The following is a 20841-nucleotide window of genomic DNA, read 5'->3' as shown; positions in this document are numbered from 1 at the left end:
CAAGACGCTGCACGAGCGATGCAGGACGTCTCTACCAGAGCACGTTCCGGAATGCTTTTTCCTTTAATTGGGGGCTGTCCAGCGACCACCGACCCTCGAGCTGCCCCACGTTGGGCGCCACTTGACCCGTCCTGCAGGCCAGGTTATTTGTGGGCCTCGAGTTCGGGATCACCTGGGTAGGAAGGGAGGGAAAGAGAAAGAGAACCAAGCGCGAGCAAAGAATGACAGAGTCAATCTGAAATGTGTCAAGGTTCCGTTTATTGCAAGCAGTGATTTATTCTTATAGAGCAGTTCTGGCAGGGAGGGGTAAGGTTGGAGGGGAAGGAAAACTAGGATGCTCAAGGTCAAAGGGGAAGTAGTAATTTTTCATAAAATACCCTAACCACAAGACGCTTCCAACTAAATTTGTGCTATCAGTAATGTCTCTGGACCATGGGACGTGTCAAAAGACAACAACTATATGTGTAATGTCTCATCAAAAGGTCTGTGGTCAATTCTGTCCCAAGACCTATTGCTGATTGTGCAATAGGCTGTTCTGCAGTAATCTATTTTTGCAGAGGGAATGGGAAAGAGTGATCAGTACTTTGGATCAGGGGGCTTCTTGGTCCCCAACATAAGTTAGTAACTTTCATAAGATTAAGGTTTTGCAGCTTTATCCGTGTTAAATCTGAGCTTTAAAAATTTGTGTTGAAGATCATTTAGCATAAAAATAAAAATTTAAACCACAAATGCAGTAATTTAAAACCATAAATAGAATCCATAAAGAGACTGGAAACTGTTTTTATCCTTTTGTCATACACTATTATAGAATATCACAGTTTTTTGTATGCCACAGTTTATCCAAATAGCTAAAGCTTAACAAAGCAAAGACAAGGAAGCTATACAAATATTGTTGGAAACCTAAGCAAACTTCAGGAATTTATAAACATTATTTATCAAGCATACCTTATTTACCAAAAAGATGTTATTTCTTATCAAAGTCCATGGAAAGAATTGAGTTAAAGGAGAAAAGGAGGGAGGGTCACAAAATGAACTCAATGATAGGTGGGGTCAAAAAGCAAATCTCCACTGGAGGGAATTTCTATATACTCCAAGAGCTGAGAAAAAGCATAGGTGTTCCAGACTCGGCCTTCAGGAGGGAGTTGGGAGGAAACAGGGCTATAAAACATCATAGAAGTCAAAAAATTTTAGGGAAGCAGTAGAGGCAAAGAAAGGATCCTAGGGCATAGGTAGGACTACAGGTAGAGAGATCGCATAGTGGAACAGCAGATTGGACTGCAGTTTCTAGGGTAAAGAGACAAGAAAACTTGCAATGGATAGGCCCATGGCAGCACAAAGAGAGACAGAGTGGGTAGCTCCAAGTGGGAAAAACCAAAGAAAAGGGTTCTGGGATGTCCCAGGCTGGAATGAAGTTTCTGGGGAAAGTGAGAGGAAGCTAGCTGAGCTGTGGTGGATAAAGTATCATTGTAACAAGAATTACTATCTGAGACATCCCCAAGTGGAATGGAAAATTTTTCAGAGGAAAAAACATTCCAAATCACAGAAGAAAGATGTCCCTTATCCTTGTGATTAGAGCCCACTGGCACACTGGTGCGGCTTTTGGAGTAACAGTAAACAAATCAGAAAGCTCGGGTTGATGCTTATCCAGTAGACAGGGAAAGAGGAGAGAGAAGGAGAAAAGAGCAATGTCCACTGGGTATAGTAGTCCAGAAGCAACGAGGGCAGGAGATAAAGGAGATGGCCCCATCAGCGAAGCATAGAAACATGTACAGCATGTGTAGGTGCCCAAATGGAGGGCAGAGCAGGCCAGAGCCCAGAGAGACACTTGCAAGGAGTAGAGGATTGACAAATGGTTAGAAAGCAGGTAGAGGGAAGCATCAGCTGAAGAATTTTACTCTAGAATTTGGAATCAAATTGTGGGTGGCAGAAACAAAGAAGCCATACATGCCTTAGAAGAGCCAGAGCAGCGGTTTAGTTCGGAACAGCCAAGTTCCTTGGGAAGGAACTCGATGTTGGCACTCCCATATGTTCAGCACTAGATGAATGTAACAAAGAAAGTAAAAAGGGACCACATGACTTCTCCTAGGTGTGGAAAGGGAGGTTTGTTGATAGACAATAGGAAGAACACAGTCAGAGACAAGGACACCTGGGAGAGTCCAGATTGAACATAAACAGAATGAACCAGGCCCTGTGAGGAGGGGAGCGAGGAGCCAAAATACTGACCAAGACAGGCAACCTGGACCAAGAGAGTAAAGGACAGGCCAAAAAGGCCAGGTTGCCAATGGCTTGATTATAGGGGGAAGGACAGTTGGGGAGGGGCAACCAGCCATAAGCCCATAAAAGTTGGGGCCTGAGGAATGTAGTGAGAACCTGATGGCCAGCATCCACTTTGACATGTTAATAAGTATCTCAAGCATTTGTCCTGGTTTTAAGCTCTCTAACAGTTCTGTTGTGTCTGGAAAGCACTGGTTCTTTGGTGTCCTCAACCACCCCTGGCTCTCACAGTCTTTTTACCTCTTCCCACATCCCCGAGCCCTGGGGAGAGGGTGTGATATGAATGTGTGATTTAGGGCTGAATATGCCATCATCTCTCTGGGGGTCTCTTTGTTAATTGCCATCAACTGCAAGGAGAAACTTTTCTGATGGCGGTTGAGAGGTGCTCTGCTCTGGTCTAGGAGCATAGCAACAAGTCATTTGGTGCTGTTTTACTACTATGTCCATCTAACAGAATAATAGTGTTGGGTTTCCCACCAGGGTCAATGGCCTTTCCAGTCACAGTTTGCTGAACCTTTTAATAGTGCCAGGTAATTCACCTCATGAATAAGACCTTTGATCTAAATAGAAACTGCTTGTCTATTCCCACGAGTGCCACTTTTGTGGCAGTTTGTATATCTTGTCAGGCCAGTCATTGTTGTAGCTTGCTGGGTTGACAGGTTGGTGGGATTCAAGTTTACTTTTCTCCTATTTTCATAGCACCTTACAGTAATATGAATGCTAGCCAGTGTTGATGAAGCTTCTGGGAGAGTACCAGCTTGATTTCTTCTTGTTCTGTGACTCAAGTATGTGGTATCTTCTGAAACAGGATTTTAATGTTAAGAACTAAAAGTTAGCCAGGAGTATTGGCAATAACCTGTAACGCTTGGGAGTATAAGTGACCTCCACTGGCCAACAACTTAAAAAGAAGTAACTCATTCCTGGTACTGAGGTTTTTATTTGCTAACACAAGGTATTATGTGTAATCATACATTTATGAAGCTTCTATAGTCATAGGTTTTAGTATGGCTTCTTCAAATGGCCTTCTATGTTAGTTCTCTCTCCCCATATTCCCCCTTCTACCCTGCCACCCCATTTGTAGCCCTTTTGACTATGGGACTACGGGAGACGTAGCATACATATGCTCTCCACATCAAGAGCTGCCTCTCTTCTCATTGAATGTGCTCCCTTCGAACCCCAAGACCAAATTTACATGGCATAAGTGCAGTAATTGTTTGGACAGTTGTAGTCAGAAGGATCGCAGGTCCTAACTTTATTTATTTGAAGTAAACACTGCCAGGTGCCACTCTTACGGGTACAGATATGAATCTAGAGAGGAAACATTGACACTACCAGATGCACTTGCCTCTTTACCATAAATTCTACTGAGACACATGGACAGTTGCAGAAAAGTAGTAGTATATTGGGGAAGATGTGATGAAGGGTCGAGGTCTGCTAGCCTTTCTCCTTCAGACTAATTCCCAAAAGTCAAAATAAAACAATGGCTTGAGTGGGGTCTGCTAAGACTTTTTTCCAACTTTGATGTATTTTAGGTTCATCTTATTTTATTTAATTATTATCTTTTAGAATGAGAGACAGAAGGGGGCAGATCCAGATGGGAGGGGAGTCTGGGAGGAACTGACAGAAGTCGAGGGGGAGGGGAAACAAAATAATCAGGATTGATTTAATGAGAAAAAAAGTCTATTTTCAATAAAAGGAAAAACTGCTTATTTTACTTTATATGTATAGGTGTTTGCCTGCATTTATATCTCTGTACCTTGTGCATGCCTGGTGCTCACAGAGGTCAGAAGCTGGTATTAGATACCATGGAACTGGAGTTGCAGACAATTGAGAGCCATCATCTGTAGTAGGGAGCCACATGTTTGTTTTCCCAGCCACCCAGACTTCTGAAATAATCATACAGAAACTATGTTATTTAAATCACTGTTTAACCAATCACTTAAGTGTATTGCTAGCTAGCTCTTACATCTAGTATTAACCCATTTTCAGTAATTTTTTTTATTTTATTTTTTTAGAAACTTTATTTTAACTTTATTTCATGCACATTGGTATAATGATGTCAGATTCTCTTGAACTGGAGCTACAGACAGCTGTGGGCTGCCATGTGGGTGCTGGGAATTGAACCCGGGTCCTCTGGAGGAGCAGTCAGTGCTCTTAACCACTGAGCCATCTCTCCAGCCCCCATTTTCAGTATTTTATATTTTACCACGAGGATTGTGGCCTACCAGCAAGGTTCCTTCAGGTCTGTCTCTGGTGGCTCTATGGCTTCTCCTTGACTCAGCCTCCTTTCTCCCAGCATTCAGTTTAGTTTCCCCCACCTACCTCTGTTCTACTAAGCCCCTAGCTGAAATAGATTCTTTATTAACCAATGGTATTCACAACATACAGATGGGAATCCCACATCAACCATCTGGAATTCCACCATTCCTGGAATCAAACCAGTGTTCTCTGGTTTGATCTTAACCACCTCCAAGTTATCTCTCTGGTCCTAAAATATTTTATGCCCATTAATATCCATTTCCTCCAAGTTCTTATAATGTAGACTTTTCAGAACATGCTCCCTTCCCTAAATTAGGACCAAATGGAATAATAGCTGCTGCCCATTTTTCCAGTGCTGCCTTTCTTTTTTTTTTCTTTTTTTTTTATTTTTTTTAATTTATTTATTTATTAAAGATTTCTGTCTCTTCCCAGCCACCGCCTCCCATTTCCCTCCCCCTCCCCTAATTAAGCCCCCCCCCTCAGCCCGAAAAGCAATCAGGGTTCCCTGTCCTGTGGGAAGTCCAAGGAACCCCCCACCTCCATCCAGGTCTAGTAAGTTGAGCATCCAAACTGCCTAGGCTCCCACAAAGCCAGTACGTGCAGTAGGATCAGTAACCCAGTGCCATTGTTCTTGAGTTCTCAGTAGTCCTCATTGTCCGTTCTGTTCAGAGAGTCCGGTTTATTCCCAGGCTTTTCCAGACCCGGGCCAGCTGGTCTTGGTGAGTTCCAAGTAGAACATCCCCATTGTCTCAGTGTGTGGGTGCACCCTCATGGTCCTGAGTTCCTTGCTCGTGCTCTCTCTCCTTCTGCTCCTGATTTGGACCTTGAGAATTCAGTCCTGTGCTCCAATGTGGGTCTCTGTCTCTGTCTCCTTTCATCGCTTGATGAAGGTTAATATTCAGGAGGATGCCTATATGTTTTTCTTTGGGTTCTCCTTATTTAGCTTCTCTAGGATCACTAATTATAGGCTCAATGTCCTTGGTTTATGGCTAGAAACCAAATATGAGTGAGTACATCCCATGTTCCTCTTTTTGTGTCTGGCTTACCTCACTCAGGATAGTGTTTTCTATTTCCATCCATTTGTATGCAAAATTCAAGAAGTCCTTGTTTCTTACTGCTGAATAATACTCTAATATGTATATATTCCATACTTTCTTCATCCATTCTTCCATTGAAGGGCATCTAGGTTGTTTCCAGGTTCTGGCTATGACAAACAATGCTGCTATGAACATAGTAGAGCATATACTTTTGTTGTATGATAAGGCCTCTCTTGGGTATATTCCCAAGAGTGGTATTGCGGGGTCCAGGGGTAAGTTGATCCCAAATTTCCTGAGAAACCGCCACACTGCTTTCCAAAGTGGTTGCACGACTTTGCATTCCCACCAGCAATGGATGAGTGTACCCCTTTCTCCACAACCTCTCCAACAAAGGCTATCATTGGTGTTTTTGATTTTCGCCATTCTGACAGGTGTAAGATGGTATCTTAAAATTGTCTTGATTTGCATTTCCCTGATCGCTAAGGAAGTTGAGCATGACCTTAAGTGTCTTTTGGCCATTTGAAGTTCTTCTGTTGAGAATTCTCTGTTCAGCTCAATGCCCCATTTTATAATTGGGTTGGTTAGCCTTTTACAGTCTAGTTTCTTGAGTTCTTTATATATTTTGGAGATCAGACCTTTGTCAGTTGCGGGGTTGGTGAAGATCTTCTCCCAGTTAGTGGGTTGCCTTTGTGTCTTAGCGACAGTGTCCTTTGCTTTACAGAAGCTTCTCAGTCTCAGGAGGTCCCATTTATTCAATGAGGTCCTTAATGTCTGTGCTGCTGGGGTTGTATGTAAGAAGTTGTCTCCTGTGCCCATGTGTTGTAGAGTACTTCCCACTTTCTCTTCTATCAGGTTTAGTGTGTTCAGACTGATATTGAGGTCTTTAATCCATTTGGACTTGAGTTTTGTGCATGGTGATAGATATGGATCTATTTTCATTCTTCTACAGGTTGACATCCAGTTTTGCCAGCACCATTTGTTGAAGATGCTCTCTTTTTTCCATTGTATACTTTTAGCTCCTTTATCAAAAATCAGGTGTTCATAGGTTTGTGGGTTAATGTCAGGGTCTTCTATTCGATTCCATTGGTCGACTTCTCTGTTTTTATGCCAATACCAAGCTGTTTTCAATACTGTAGCTCTGTAGTAGAGTTTGAAGTCAGGGATGGTAATGCCTCCAGACGCTCCTTTGTTGTATAAGATTGTTTTGGCTATCCTGGGTTTTTTGTTTTTCCATATAAAGTTGATTATTGTCTTCTCCAGATCTGTGAAGAATTTTGATGGGATCTTGATGGGGATTGCATTGAATCTATAGATTGCTTTTGGTAGAATTGCCATTTTTACTATGTTGATCCTCCCAATCCAGGAGCAAGGAAGATCTTTCCATTTTCTGGTGTCCTCTTCAATTTCTTTCTTCAAAGACTTAAAGTTCTTGTCAAATAGAACTTTCACATCCTTGGTCAGAGTTACCCCAAGATATTTTATGCTATTTGTGGCTATCGTGAAAGGTGATGCTTCTCTAATTTCCCTCTCTGTTTCCTTATCCTTAGTGTATAGGAAGGCCACTGATTTTTTGGAGTTGATCTTGTATCCTGCCACATTACTAAAGGTGTTTATCAGCTGTAGGAATTCTTTGGTAGAGTTTTTGGGGTCGCTTATGTATACTATCATGTCATCTGCAAATAACAAGAGCTTAACTTCTTCTTTTCCGATACGAATCCCCTTGATCCCTTTATGTTGTCTTATTGCTATTGCTAGAACTTCAAGCACTATATTGAAGAGGTATGGAGAGAGTGGACATCCTTGTCGTGTTCCTGATTTTAGTGGGATGGCTTTGAGTTTTTCTCCATTTAATTTAATGTTAGCTGACGGCTTGCTGTAAATAGCTTTTATTATATTTAGGTATGACCCTTGTATCCCTAATCTCTCCAAGACTTTTATCATAAAGGGATGTTGAATTTTGTCAAATGCTTTTTCAGCATCTAATGAAATGATCATATGTTTTTTTTTCTTTCAGTTGATTTATATGCTGGATTACATTGATAGATTTTCGTATATTGAACCAGCCCTGCATCTCTGGGATGAAGCCTACTTGATCATAATGGATAATTTTTCTAATGTGTTCTTGGATTCGGTTTGCCAGTATTTTATTGAGAATTTTTGCGTCGATATTCATGAGTGAGATAGGCCTGTAATTTTCTTTCTTGGTTGGGTCTTTGTGTGGTTTTGGTATCAGGGTAACTGTAGCTTCATAAAAGGAATTTGGCAATGACTCTTCTGTTTCTATATTGTGAAATACATTAAGGAGTATAGGTATTAGCTCTTCTTGGAAGTTCTGGTAGAATTCTGCTTTGAAACCTCTGGTCCTGGACTTTTTTTGGAAGGTAGATATTTGATAACGGTTTCTAGTTCTTCGCGACTAACAGGTCTATTTAGATCGTTCACCTGGTTTTGGTTTAGCTTTGGTATGTGGCACTTATCTAAAAACATGTCCATTTCTTTTGCATTTTCTAGTTTTGCGGCATACAGGCTTTTGTAGTAAGATCTAATGAGTCTCTGAATTTCCTCTGTGTCTGTGGTTATGTCCCCCTTTTCATTTCTGATCTTATTTATTTGCGTGTTCTCTCTCTGTCGTTTAATTAGTTTGGATAGGGGTTTGTCGATCTTGTTGATTTTCTCCAAGAACCAACTTTTTGTTTCATTGATTCTTTGGACTGTTTTCTGCGTTTCTATTTTGTTGATTTCCGCCCTCAGTTTGATTATTTCCAGTCTTCTGCTCCTCCTGGGCGTGTCTGCTTCTTTTTTTTCTAATGCTTTCAGGTGTGCTGTTAAGTCTCCGATGTATGCTTTCTCTGTTTTCTTTAAGTGGGTACTTAGTGCTATGAACTTTCCTCTTAGCACTGCTTTCATAGTGTCCCATAGGTTTGAGTATGTTGTTTCTCTATTTTCATTGAATTCCAGGAAGACTTTAATTTCCTTCTTGATTTCTTCCTTAACCCAGGTGTGGTTCAGTAGTTGACTGTTCAGTTTCCATGAGTTTGTTGGCTTTCTGGAGGTAGGATTGTTGTTGAATTCTAACTTTAATCCGTGGTGATCTGATAAGACGCAGGTGGACACTGATATTTTTTTGTATCTGTGGAGGTTTCCTTTGTTTCCGAGTATGTGGTCAATTTTCGAGAAGGTTCCATGGGCTGCAGAGAAGAAGGTATATTCTTTCCTATTTGGGTGGAATGTTCTATAGATGTCTGTTAAGTCCATTTGCTTCATTACCTCCAGTAGTTCTCTTACTTCTCTATTAGGTTTCTGTCTGATTGACCTGTCCATTGCTGAGAGAGGTGTATTGAAGTCTCCTACTACTAGTGTGTGTGGTTTGATATCTGCCTTGAGTTTTAGTAATATTTCTTTTACATACATGGGTGCTTTTATATTAGGGGCATAAATATTCAGGATTGAGACATCATCCTGACAATTTGTTCCTGTTATGAGTATAAAGTGTCCATCTCGATCTCTTCTGATTGATTTTAGTTTGAAGTCAGTTTTGTTAGAAATTAATATGGCCACACCTGCTTTTTTCTTAGGACCATTTGCTTGAAAGACCTTTTCCCAACCCTTTACTCTGAGTAGATGCCTGTCTTTGTGGTTGAGATGTGTTTCTTGCAAACAGCAGAATGTTGGATCCTGTTTTCGTATCCAATCTCTTAGCCTGTGCCTTTTTATAGGTGAGTTGAGACCATTAATATTAAGTGATTTTAATGACCAGTGGTTATTATTTAATGCCGGATATTCTTGTTGTTTTTGGAAGTAGAATTTGTGTGTCTCCCTTCTTTGAGTTGTGCTAGTGCAGGGTCGCTAGATGCCTGAGTTATTGTAGGCAGTGTTGGCAATGTTGGATTCCTTGGGTTGCGGTTTTCCTTCTATTACTTTCTGTAGGGCTGGATTCGTGGCTACGTATTGCTTAAATTTGTTCTTATCCTGGAATGTCTTGGTTTCTCCATTTATAGTGAACGAAAGCTTGGCTGGGTATAGTAGTCTGGGCTTGCATCCATGGTCTCTTAGCTTCTGCAGTACTTCTATCCAGGACCTTCTGGCTTTCATTGTTTCCATCGAGAAATCAGGTGTAAGTCTGATCGGTTTACCTTTATAAGTTACTTGGCCTTTTTCCTTTGCAGCTCTTAGTATTCTTTCTTTAACCTGTATATTTTGTGTTTTGATTATTATATGGCGAGGGGATGTTTTCCTTTGATCCAGTCTGTTTGGTGTTCTGTATGCTTCTTGAATATTCAAAGGAATATCTTTCTTTAAGTTGGGAAAGTTTTCTTCCATAATTTTGTTCAAAATATTTTCTGGGCCTTTGAGCTGTGACTCTTCTCCTTCTTCTATTCCTATTATTCTTATATTTGGTCTTTTTATTGTGTCCCATAATTCTTGAATGTTTTGTGATGAGAATTTGTTGGCTTTGCAGTTTTCTTTCATCAGAGTGTTTATTTTCTCTATGGTGTCCTCAGAATCTGAGATTCTTTCTTCTATTTCTTGTATTCTATTGATTATGCTTGTTTCTGTAGGCTGTGCTCGTTGACCTAGATTTTCCATATCCAGCTGGTCCTCAGTTTGTGTTTTCTTCCTTGCTTCCATTTCAGTTTTCAATTCTTGAACTGTTTCCATTACCTGTTTGATCGTTCTTTCTTGGTTTCCCGGGGTATTATGTACATATTTACTCATTTCTTCAAATTTTTGGTTATACTTCTCATCTATTTCCATAAGGGCATTTTTCAAATGTTGTTTAAGGGACTCTACTGCTTTCAAAAAGTCAATTTTTTCCACTTCTTCTGTGTTAGGGTTTTGGAGACCTTCTGTTGTAAGATCATTGGGTTCTGGTGTTTTCATGCTGATTTTCAGATTATTGGGTGAATTCTTTCCTTGACGCCTGCCCATCTCCTCCTATCGATGCTATCTAAGGGGTCTGTTAAAACTGGTTCAGGTTTCCCTGCTGGCCAGGCGCTCCTCTTACAAAATGCCCTTGCTCTGTTTCCTGGTTCCTGCGGGGGGGGGGGGGGGGGGGGGGGGGGGGGGGGGGGGGTTGGTCCCCGCCGGTTCCAGCCTGTCCCAGTTGGTCCCCGCCGGCTGTGCTGGGCATCCTCCAGCCGCCTTCCGCCGCCTGGTGTTCCAGCCGCCTTCCGCCGCCCGGTGTTCCGGCCGCCTTCCGCTGCCCGGCCCGGTGTTCTGGCCGCCTTCCCCAGTGCTGCCTTTCTTATAATAATCTCTGGAACTTCCTTCTCCATTAATTACTATTCTCTGGCTTCATTGCCTTAGTGTCTATGTTGATATAAAAGAGTGGGGATAATGGAGAATAAAATCTGATGCAGGTTTTATGTGTTTTGTTTTTATCCTTTTTTGCTAAGTAGCTAAACTGACATTCTGGCCATAAAAGAAATCTATGGTATACAAAGAGCATGTTTATATTAAAAAATCACTTGTAAGCTGCCTGAGCATTCAGAACTGGAATAACTTCAAAGATGTATAAATGAAAAAAGCAGGTGGTGTTCCCAGAAATTCTTGATGTTTGCAAGCTTCTGGGAATATAGAAATAAAAATAACCATTTTCTTCTGTATTACAAAAAATGTCATAAAGGGAGCTGATCAATTAAATTAGTATTAATTGAGAAGTTGCAAAGTGAGGTGAATTCTCTGCAAGTCATCAAATAAATGTCAGCCATTAAATCTAACCAGCATGAATTCTAGGAAATTAGCAAAGTAAAATGTGATTTTGTTTTGTTTCATTCTGTTCTTTTGAAATTATTTCAACTTCTCCAACAAATACCTGCTGGGCGAATTGGCTTTCCATACTAAAAAGAAATGTTCTTTACCACAACCTAATATTTTACACAAATATTAACTCAAAATAGATTGTGGCAATAAAAGGGTCTCATTAAAAGGGGAGAAAAGAGTGCTTGGCTAAATAACTTTATAATAAGTGGATTTTGCAAGACTGGAGGAAAAAAGAAACAGCACAGGAGCACTGTGTTCTAGCTGTCCAAGGTTTCCCTCTATGGGGAATAGGTCACTATTTCTGGTAATACTCTCTCCATTTATACTAGAACAGTACTTACAGAACTGGATGCCTATGATGAGAAATTATTTGGAAAACCTTCCGGTTTAGAAATCCACTCTGCTTTTTTTTAAAATCACAATTTGCAAGATACTTTTATCTAAAAGTGGGGAAACGCTGAGAAGAGCAGGAGTAGATGGCAGCCTCGGGAAGATGCTGCTCTTTTGGCATAAATTGCAATTGATTAGGGATCGTTTCTCAGACTCAAGTTAGAAGTGAGAGTTCAGATAAGTGCGGCCGACATTGCTGCTTTGAACACCTCAGAAAGGGGAGAATGGATTTATCAGGAGTGAAAAAGAAGAGCTTGCTAGGAGTCAAAGAAAATAGTAAAAAGTCCAGCACTAGGGCTTCTTCTCCTACCAGCGCAAGGACTGCTCTGACGAGAAGTCCAAGGATCGCTCTAAAGAGAAAGGGGCCACTAAAGAGTTGAGTCAGAAGGATCGTGGCAGGGATAAGACTCGGAAGAGACACAGTGCTGCAAGTGAAAGCAGCAGCACCTGGTCTCTATCCAGCTCAACTTCCAGCTCGGGCTCCAGCACCAGTGCAGGTTCAAGCAGTGGCTCTTGCTCCTCCTCTTCGTGCAGCCGCTCTGGGAGCTCCAGCACATCCCAGAGCTCCAGCTCTAGCAGCTCCTCTGGCTCCCCCAGCCCTTCCCAGCGCAGGCATGACAATAGGCGGCGCTCCCTCCTGCTCCAAATCCAAACCACCTATAAAAGAGATGAGAAAGAGAGGAAAAGGCAGAGCCCTTTCACCTAAGCCCACCAAAGTGCACATTGGGAGACTCACCAGGAATGTGACCAAGGATCAGATCATGGAAATATTTTATATTTATGGGAAAATTAAAATGATTGACATGCCTGTAGAAAGGATGCATCTTCATCTATCCAAAGGCTACGCATATGTAGAGTTTGAGAATCCAGATGAAGCGGAGAAAGCACTGAAACACATGGATAGAGGACAAATTGATGGCCAAGAAATCACTGCTACTGCTGTGTTGGCACCCTGGCCTCGGCCACCCCCACGCGATTCAGCCCATCCAGGAGAATGCTTCCACTGCCTCCCATGTGGCGCAGGTCACCCCCACGGATGAGGAGGAGGTCTGGCTCTCCAAGGCGCAGGTCCCCTGTGCTTAAGGAGGTCTCGATCTCCTGGCCGCCGCCATAGAGCCGCTCCAGCTCCAACTCCTCCCGATAAGCAGGGACTTTGATTCGTACCTCTGCAACTTATGTTCCCCCAACTCAGTTTTGTCCTTTCTTTAGCCAACGAGGATCTGTAGGGAAGGATCCCATAACAGAGTGGGCTTTGAAGACAGCAGTTGAGATATTTCCTCTGCAGGAGGATTCTGGCTGCAGAGGTACTGTTGATTCAGGACTGTGCCCATAAAGGTGCCCTGTAGTTTCTGGCTAGAAAGTTCACCCTTCCCGTTCTTGAGAGTCTGGTTCATAGCAGAGCTAGCTGGGATGAGCAAGCCTCCATATTGTAACACACTATTTTCCACAGTTGACTTAGGACCTAGGCAACCTCGCCGTGCTCTTGCTGTTGCTGTGCCACATCTGCGGAAAGGGGACCAAGCTGCTCTGCTGTTAGGCCTGACCATGTCCCCTTTGGAGTCCTCGTCAACTTCTAGGGTTAAACACCTTTATCTTTCCCTACCCCCAGGTCTCTGTTATTCTCTGAAATTGGTGAGCCAGTTCTACAGGGTCCTCATAGAACCTGCCACCACGCGCATTGTCACCTGCCGTTGACGGGGATGTTGTAGGTTAACCGTGGCAGTGTATACATTGCCTCTTTTTGCTCTTATTGTACAGTCAGTATTATACATTTTGTTTTGAGTTTTATGACTTTGTAGTATTTTAGATAAGGTCGTTTGTACTTGTGTAGAGTGAGAAGACTGTTGAATAAACTTCGGGCTAGATGCAAACTGAAAAAAAATAAAAGTGGGGAAACAATGATTATGCTGATGTGGGATTCCCCTCTGTATGCTGTGAATGTTTTATTACTATTGGTTAATAAAGAAGTCGCTTTGGTATTGATGTGGTACAGTAAAGCAGCTCACATTGTGTTGGTTAGTAAGTATGGTGAAAGAAATACTTCTCGTGTGGCCTTTTCTGTTTTTACTTTTATTCAGTGTCCTTTCGATCCATGGAATAGTAATGTTCAAGTTTATAGGGAGTCTCTCCCCTGTAAGCATATCCGGAAAAATCCTTACAGAGATGTGCTTTACAGATCTCCTAGGCACTTTGTAACCCAATCTAATTGAAGATTAACCAGAGCAGCAATAATCACATCATAAAACAGTGACAACCACATCACTAGGTACACCTGATTTTCATTCAACTAATACCTCCAAACTTTGTGTGGCTTAGTCACATATTGTTCTTCAGTTAGCACCAGAAAAGACTGTCAACTGTAATCACTGGAACATATTTTTGTTTTAGAAATTCTTGGAAGGAAAATATATTTTTGTCTTATGACCAGTAAAAAGAAAATCCAAATGTTAGAGGGGGGGGGAACAACTTTTAAAATCTGGAGTTTGTATTCCAAATTTTGTATTGACTGTATCATCTTTTATTTTACCATCTTACCTATTTTAAATTCTGTCTTACCAAATATGTACTTATATTAGAATCTTCTACATTATGATGAAATGATTTTTAGACACTGACAGCAAATAATGAATTTTTTTTTTACCAGCTTAGGTTTGTTGTTTCCAAAGTGCAATAATCCAATTTTACTCACCTTCTAGCACCATTGCAATGTTTTTAATGTCAGCTTTCAAATGTCTCAGATAAACATGATACAAACTTCTTTATTAAAAGATTGAATATAACAGAATACAAACAAAACTACTTTTCTTATATCCAGGGACATATTAACTTGAAGACCAAGGTGGATGTGCTGTTGAAGAAATCATATATGATACCCAAATTAGGATTTTCATTTTTTCTGAATTGGTTCAGTGAAAACCATGATGAAGAGAAGGCCAGGAAAATAAAAATGTCTAATTCTTTGCTCTACATTAGCATTCCTCCTACAAATAAACGGCATTTATTTCAGTACATCTAGGTTTTATCCAGGTTCTGGAAAGAAAATGTGGTACATTTACACAATGGAGTACTACTCAGTGGTAAAAAGGAATGACATCTTTAAATTTGATAAAAATAGAACTAGAGAAAACTGTCCAGAGTGAGGTAACTCAGACCCAGATAGACAAACATGGTATGTACTCACTCATAAGTGGATATCAGATATAAAGCAAAGAATTATCAGCCTATAGTTCATGACCCCAGAGAAGTCAGGTAACAAGAAGAACCCTAAAGAACCCTAAGAGAGACATTCATGGATCCTCCTTGGAAGGGAAAACAAACAAGACCTCCTGAGAAAATTAGGAGGGGGAGAGAAAAGAGAGTGTAAGGGGAGGGGGAGAGGAGGAGGGGAAGGAAGAGGAGAACGGAGAACGTGAGGGAATGGGATGTTCAAGAAGGGGGAAGGACAGTGAGGGAAAGAAAAGAGATATTTTGATTGAGGGAGCCATTAAAGGACTATCGAGAAATTGCCAATGATGACCCCAGCTAACTCTAAGCAACAGTGGAGAGGACGCCTAAATTAATCTTCCCCTGTAATCAGACTGATGACTACCTTAATTGTCATTCTAGAAATTTCAACCAAAAATAAGTGATAATATGAGCAAAGGGGTCAAGACCATGATGGTAATGCCCACAGAAACAGCTGACCTGAGCTAGTGAGCTCAGACTCTGGATTGATAGCAGGTGAATCTGCATAGGACCAAATTAGGCCCACTGAGTGTGGGGGACAATTTTGAGGCTTGAAAAGTCTGTGAAGCCACTAGCAGTGGGACCAAGATTTATCCCTAGTGCTTGAACTGGCATCGAGGAGCACATTCTTTTTGGAGAGATACCTGGCTCAGTCTAGATTCAGTGGGGAGAGCCTTGGACTTGTCTTGAAGTGAAATGTTAGACTCTCCATGGGAAGTCTTACTCTTTCTGAGGAGTGGATGGGGAGGTGGGGTGGGGAGAAGGTGGAGGAAGCAAGAGGAGTAAAGGGAGTGGAAATGGAGATAGCTATGTAAAATGAGAAAACGTTTTATTAAAAAATTCTTAATAGAAAAGAAAAAATAATATACCATAGAAATATACAATGGGAAAATTTGAATATAGACAAATGTAGCCTGGTTTCCCTGTTCATAAGAATTTAAAGGAACAAAACAAATAAATCACAATTCCTTTTTTAAAAGTGCAGCATAATATAATAAAAATGTATTTCCTTCTAATTCAGGGCAGGCAATGGTGGCTCAAATGTACTCGTTCTTCAATTTCATAAATAGTGTTCCAATAAAACACAGTCAAAGCCATTAAGATGAATTTTACCTGTCATATTGATACTCAGGAAGATGAGGCAAAAAAAATCACTAGATCAAGTTCAACCTGCACTAAATAGAGATTTCAGAGCCATCTGGGGTTATGGTAAATAATATACACAGGAATAAAAAGTGTGACAAGAATTATCATTTCTTTAAAATTTATCATCAGATGCTTCAGTCTTTTAAAAACTTTTTTGTTCATGGTTCCTATATTCCTTTAATGAAAAATTTTATAAGTGTAAAAACTTCCTGGTCTTTTATGGGAGATAAATAAATGGCGTAAGTAGTTTTGCAAAACGTGGAAAAATAGCAACAAAATACTACTTTATTAAAATTACAGTAAACAGTATTTGTCCCATCTCTACCATGAGATGGCTGAAGTTAATTTTCAACACAATTTAAGATACAGTTTAGAAGATTGTAACATAACCTTTAGTTCTTTCATCTTCACTTGAAAGATGAACGCAGTCATTGGTCTTGTTGGAGGCCTCTCATCTCTGTTACACCATTGATAATCAACTCTCACTGGGGTTCCTCTCAGATATCCTGTTGTTGTTCTGTGTTGTGGAGATCCTACAGTTTTGAATCTATAGATTCTCCCTCTTATGCTCCAGCAGTTCATAGATGAGTGGGATGCTGTAGTGGACTAACTCATAGCCCTAGGTCTGGGCCTGAGTGCTAACTGGGTTGGTCAGCTCACCAGCTTTTCCCCACTGTCACCACCTGGGCAAGTTCTCCAGCACTGCCTCAGCCAGTCCACCCTTCTCAGTTTGCAGCAAGAAGCAGGCCAGTTCTGCTCTTAGGCCCTCTGGTCTGGCTCACCCTCATTCATACCACAAGAATCAGCTCCATTGTCTTGCTCTTTTAAATAAAAGCATTTATTTGAGGATGGCTTACAATTTTAGAGGTTTAGTCCTTTATCATAATGATGGGAAACATAGCCGCAAACACGATTCTGAAGAAGGAGCTGAGAGTTCTACATCTTAATCTGCAGACAGCAGAAAGAGATTGAGACACTAGGCCTAGCTTGAACATATAAAATTTCAAAGTCTGTCTCTACAGTGACACATTCCAACAAGGCCATGCCTACTCTAACAAGGCTACACCTATTAATAGTGCCACTCTCTATGGGGCAAACATTCAAACACATAATTCTTTGGGAACCATTCCCTTTCAAACGATCACAGCCAAAATGACCAAAGTCCACAGAGGCTGCATTTTCATATAACCTACACATAGACTCTACACATAGATTTTTTTCAACTATCTTTATATTACTCTCATGCCTAAAAATAGAATTTCAGTGAAAATTATTTTTTTATTTTCTTATTTAAGGAGTGAGATTTTTTTTTAAAAAAGTCTTTGCATGTTTAGCACCAACACACATGTTTTTAAATTGCTTAAGGACAAGATAATTTCTCAGGATGTGCTTAATTAAGAGGAAAGTAATTAAGAAAGACTATGAGAAGATTAGGAATTATCAAAAGCATTATAATGGAGATTATGAATTCTAGCACATATTTCTTATGCATCTCAATTTTGCCTATTGCTATCTTAATACCCAGAGACAGGAGAAACACTTTTCTTAGTATGATAAAATGCCTATTTATCAAAACAAATGTCCATGGAATTTCACCCTTAAAATGTCAACTGAAAAGAACTGAGGTTCATCAGTGGCAATTCTCAGGAACATTTTTCATGAGCTATTGTAGGCCATGATGCAGTCACAGCTTTTAGCACTTGGTAATTCAGACATCAGTCCACCTGAGAAATTATTATCAGATGGAGGAAACCTGCCTGGCAAAGCCGACAGGACCACTGACTCCAAAAACTGTTGCTTTCATCTGTGATTTTCTTGTTCAATAACAACTATGGTATCTCCCCATTCCCATGCATTGCCTTGTAATGTGTACATAAAATCTCATGATTACATCTCAACCCTGTGGGCACACATATTTGTGGATGGTCAAAGGATTACTTCTTTCTACACTGTGTTCTCCTCATTAGGGTGAGAAACTTAGAAGCCTGTTCTCAATCACTATCCTTATTGACAGAGCAAGTTGGCCAGACATGTGTCCTTATGGACATATCACAAACAGAACTTCCATAGATTTTACTTATAAAATTGCAGGTGTCTGGCCTTGTAGGCTCTAAGCCCCTCAAAGGATGTATGATAAGCTAGGGTGGTATTGAAGGTGTCTCTCCTTGATCTATCTTAGTCCTTCAAGAGACAAACAACACCTAACTAACTAACCATGTCCAGATATTAATGCATATATTCTTTGCCTTTTCCTTAAATTCTCTCAATGGTTTAGTTTTCTCCCTTTGTAACCTGTAGTGGTTTCTCCCTATTTTTTATTTTACTTAAAAATTTTCACCTCCTCCCCTCCTCCCATTTCTCTGCCCCTCCTCCCACCCCCTCCCTCTCCCTCTCCAGTCCAAAGAGCAGTCAGGGTTCCCTGTCCTGTGGGAAGTCCAAAGTCCTCTCCCCTCCATCCAGGTCTAGGAAGGTGAGCATCCAAACAGACTAGGCTACCACAAAGCCAGTACATGCAGTAGGGTCAAAAGCCAGTGCCATTGTCCTTGGCTTCTCAGTCAGCCCTCCTTATCCGACATGTTCAGAGAGTCTGGTTTGATCATATGCTCCATCAGTCCCAGTCCAGCTTGCTTTGGTGAGCTCCCATTAGATCAGCCCCACCGTCTCAGTGGGTGGACGCACCCCTTACGGTCCTGACTTCCTTGCTCCTGTTCTCCCTCCTTCTGCTCCTCATTTGGACCTTGGGAGCTCAGTCCAGTGCTCCAGTGTGGGTCTCTGTCTCTAGCTTCATTCATCGCCAGATGAAGGTTCTATGGTGATATGCAAGATATTCATCAGTATGGCTATAGGATAGGGCCATTTCAGGCTCCCTCTCCTCAGCTGCCCAAGGATCTAGCTGGGAACATCTCCATGGACACCTGGGGACAGACAGCAGGAACCTCCTCACAGCTGCAGCTGCAGTTAGCTACAAACAAGTTGTAACTTTTGCTACATATCTTCAAAGAATGCCTATGTCCCTGAGAGTTTTCCCTGTAGTATTTTTTTTTATTACTGACAACTTTATAATGAATGGATATATATGCTTGGGAATTTTTAATGGCAAGATATATAGATGGAGAAGAAATGAGATGGAGAAGAAGGAGGAGGAGAAGGAGCAGCAGCAGAAGAACACAGGAGTAATTAAAACAAGAATAAATTGGAACAGAGTATTGTAACAGAGAATTGGAAATAAGAATTGAGACAGAGAATTAGAGCAAAGAAATTATAAACAATTAGGAGAAAAAATAAAGAGCACATGAATACAAAGAATTAGGAGAGAAGATTCCTTTTCCTACAGCCATCAAACTTTAGTTCCTATAGTTATTGTGACTTATCTTTGTGAACCCTGAGTGAAAGTCTGCAAGGCAAGCCCTTGAAGGTTTTCAATAGGAAATAGCGATAGATATGGAAGAAGAAATTATTAGCAAATTTAGAACTTTTTTAAATTTAAATTGCCAGTGTTTTAGAGTTTCTATTTCATTTTGTTATTTTGTTTTTGTTTTTGCTTTTCTTATAGGTAAGATTTACATAATTTATATCTTCAATTAAGTAGATAATTAATCAAATCTGATCCATTTTCTCTTCTTTATTAATTTTTTATTGCCACTCATAATATTAAAGACAAAAAAGGAGCTACCAATTCTTCCACATACAAACTGTAGAAGCTAAAGGGCATTAATATTATAAAAAATACAATTTTTTCGTGTCAACAACCTAGAATATTTGATTAGCATGCTAAATTGCATTATAAGTACTATCTTTATCTAAGTAACTGTTTTTTCCAACACTTGTGGGTATTTTTTATTCAAAATAGATTTTTTTCTTTCACAATATATTCTGGTTATAATTTTTATATCTTCTGGTTATAATTTCCTCTCTCTCCTCCTCCTCCCCAGTTTCTCCCCATCTCCCCTCCCACTCCAGATTTATTCCCTATTTGTCTCTCAATTGAAAAGAACAGGCTTCTAAGAAATAAAAAATTAATCATACAAAATAAAATATTAAGCAAAATATATTGAAGTTGGACCACAGCAAGGCAACAGAAGGAAGAGCTTCAATAATGGGCACAAGAGTCAGAAACACACTTGTTCTCATTGTCAGGATTCCCAAAAAATGCTAAGCTAATAGCTATACTATATATGCAGAGGATCTGGTGCAGACCGTGTTGGCCCTGTGCTTCCTGCTTCAGTCTCTGTGAGCTCATATGCTCCTTGTTTATGTAATTAAGAGTTTACCATCCTCTCTGACTCTTAACAATATTTCCTGCCTTCTCTTCCCCAGGCTGTTGCTAAGACAAAGGGGTTGTTTTTCAAAAACTGTCAATGGGATCTATTGTGCAGGAGAAATACTCACAACTCATTGAACATGGAGAAGTTGAGTTAGTGCCTCCACAGAGCCTTCACCCCTATGTTCTCATCTGTTTGGTGTGGGGGGAAGTACTCTGCAGGCTCCTGAAAGAGAAACATGGGCACTAATACAATCACAAATCCTTTGACCTAAGATCTGTCCTGCCTGAAAAATATGGTAGGACAATGGTGTGGTACAGAACTTGTGGGAGTAATCAATGTCTGATTTGACTTAAAGCCCACTCCATGAAAAAGAACCCATATTGGATACTGCTTAAGAAACCAAGAAACAGAGACTGGATATCCCAGAAGCCTAGGTTTAAAACCAAACACTACTGTTCTAAAAAATAAAAATCAATAAATTT

At 40.6% G+C, this 20841-nt stretch overlaps 1 pseudogene; it reads left to right on the top strand.

Moving 5' to 3' along the window:
- The first annotated feature begins 11947 nt into the window (after positions 1–11947).
- LOC121441568 lies at positions 11948–12867 on the top strand (annotated as a pseudogene).
- The last annotated feature ends 7974 nt before the right edge of the window (positions 12868–20841 follow it).

The sequence above is a fragment of the Microtus oregoni genome, unplaced genomic scaffold (genome assembly GCF_018167655.1).
Source record: "Microtus oregoni isolate MIOR12 unplaced genomic scaffold, Mior012 000079F_003, whole genome shotgun sequence".
Classification (NCBI taxonomy): domain Eukaryota; kingdom Metazoa; phylum Chordata; class Mammalia; order Rodentia; family Cricetidae; genus Microtus; species Microtus oregoni.
The sequence above is the reverse complement of the archived record's forward strand: the minus strand, read 5'-3'. Positions and strand labels throughout refer to the sequence as shown.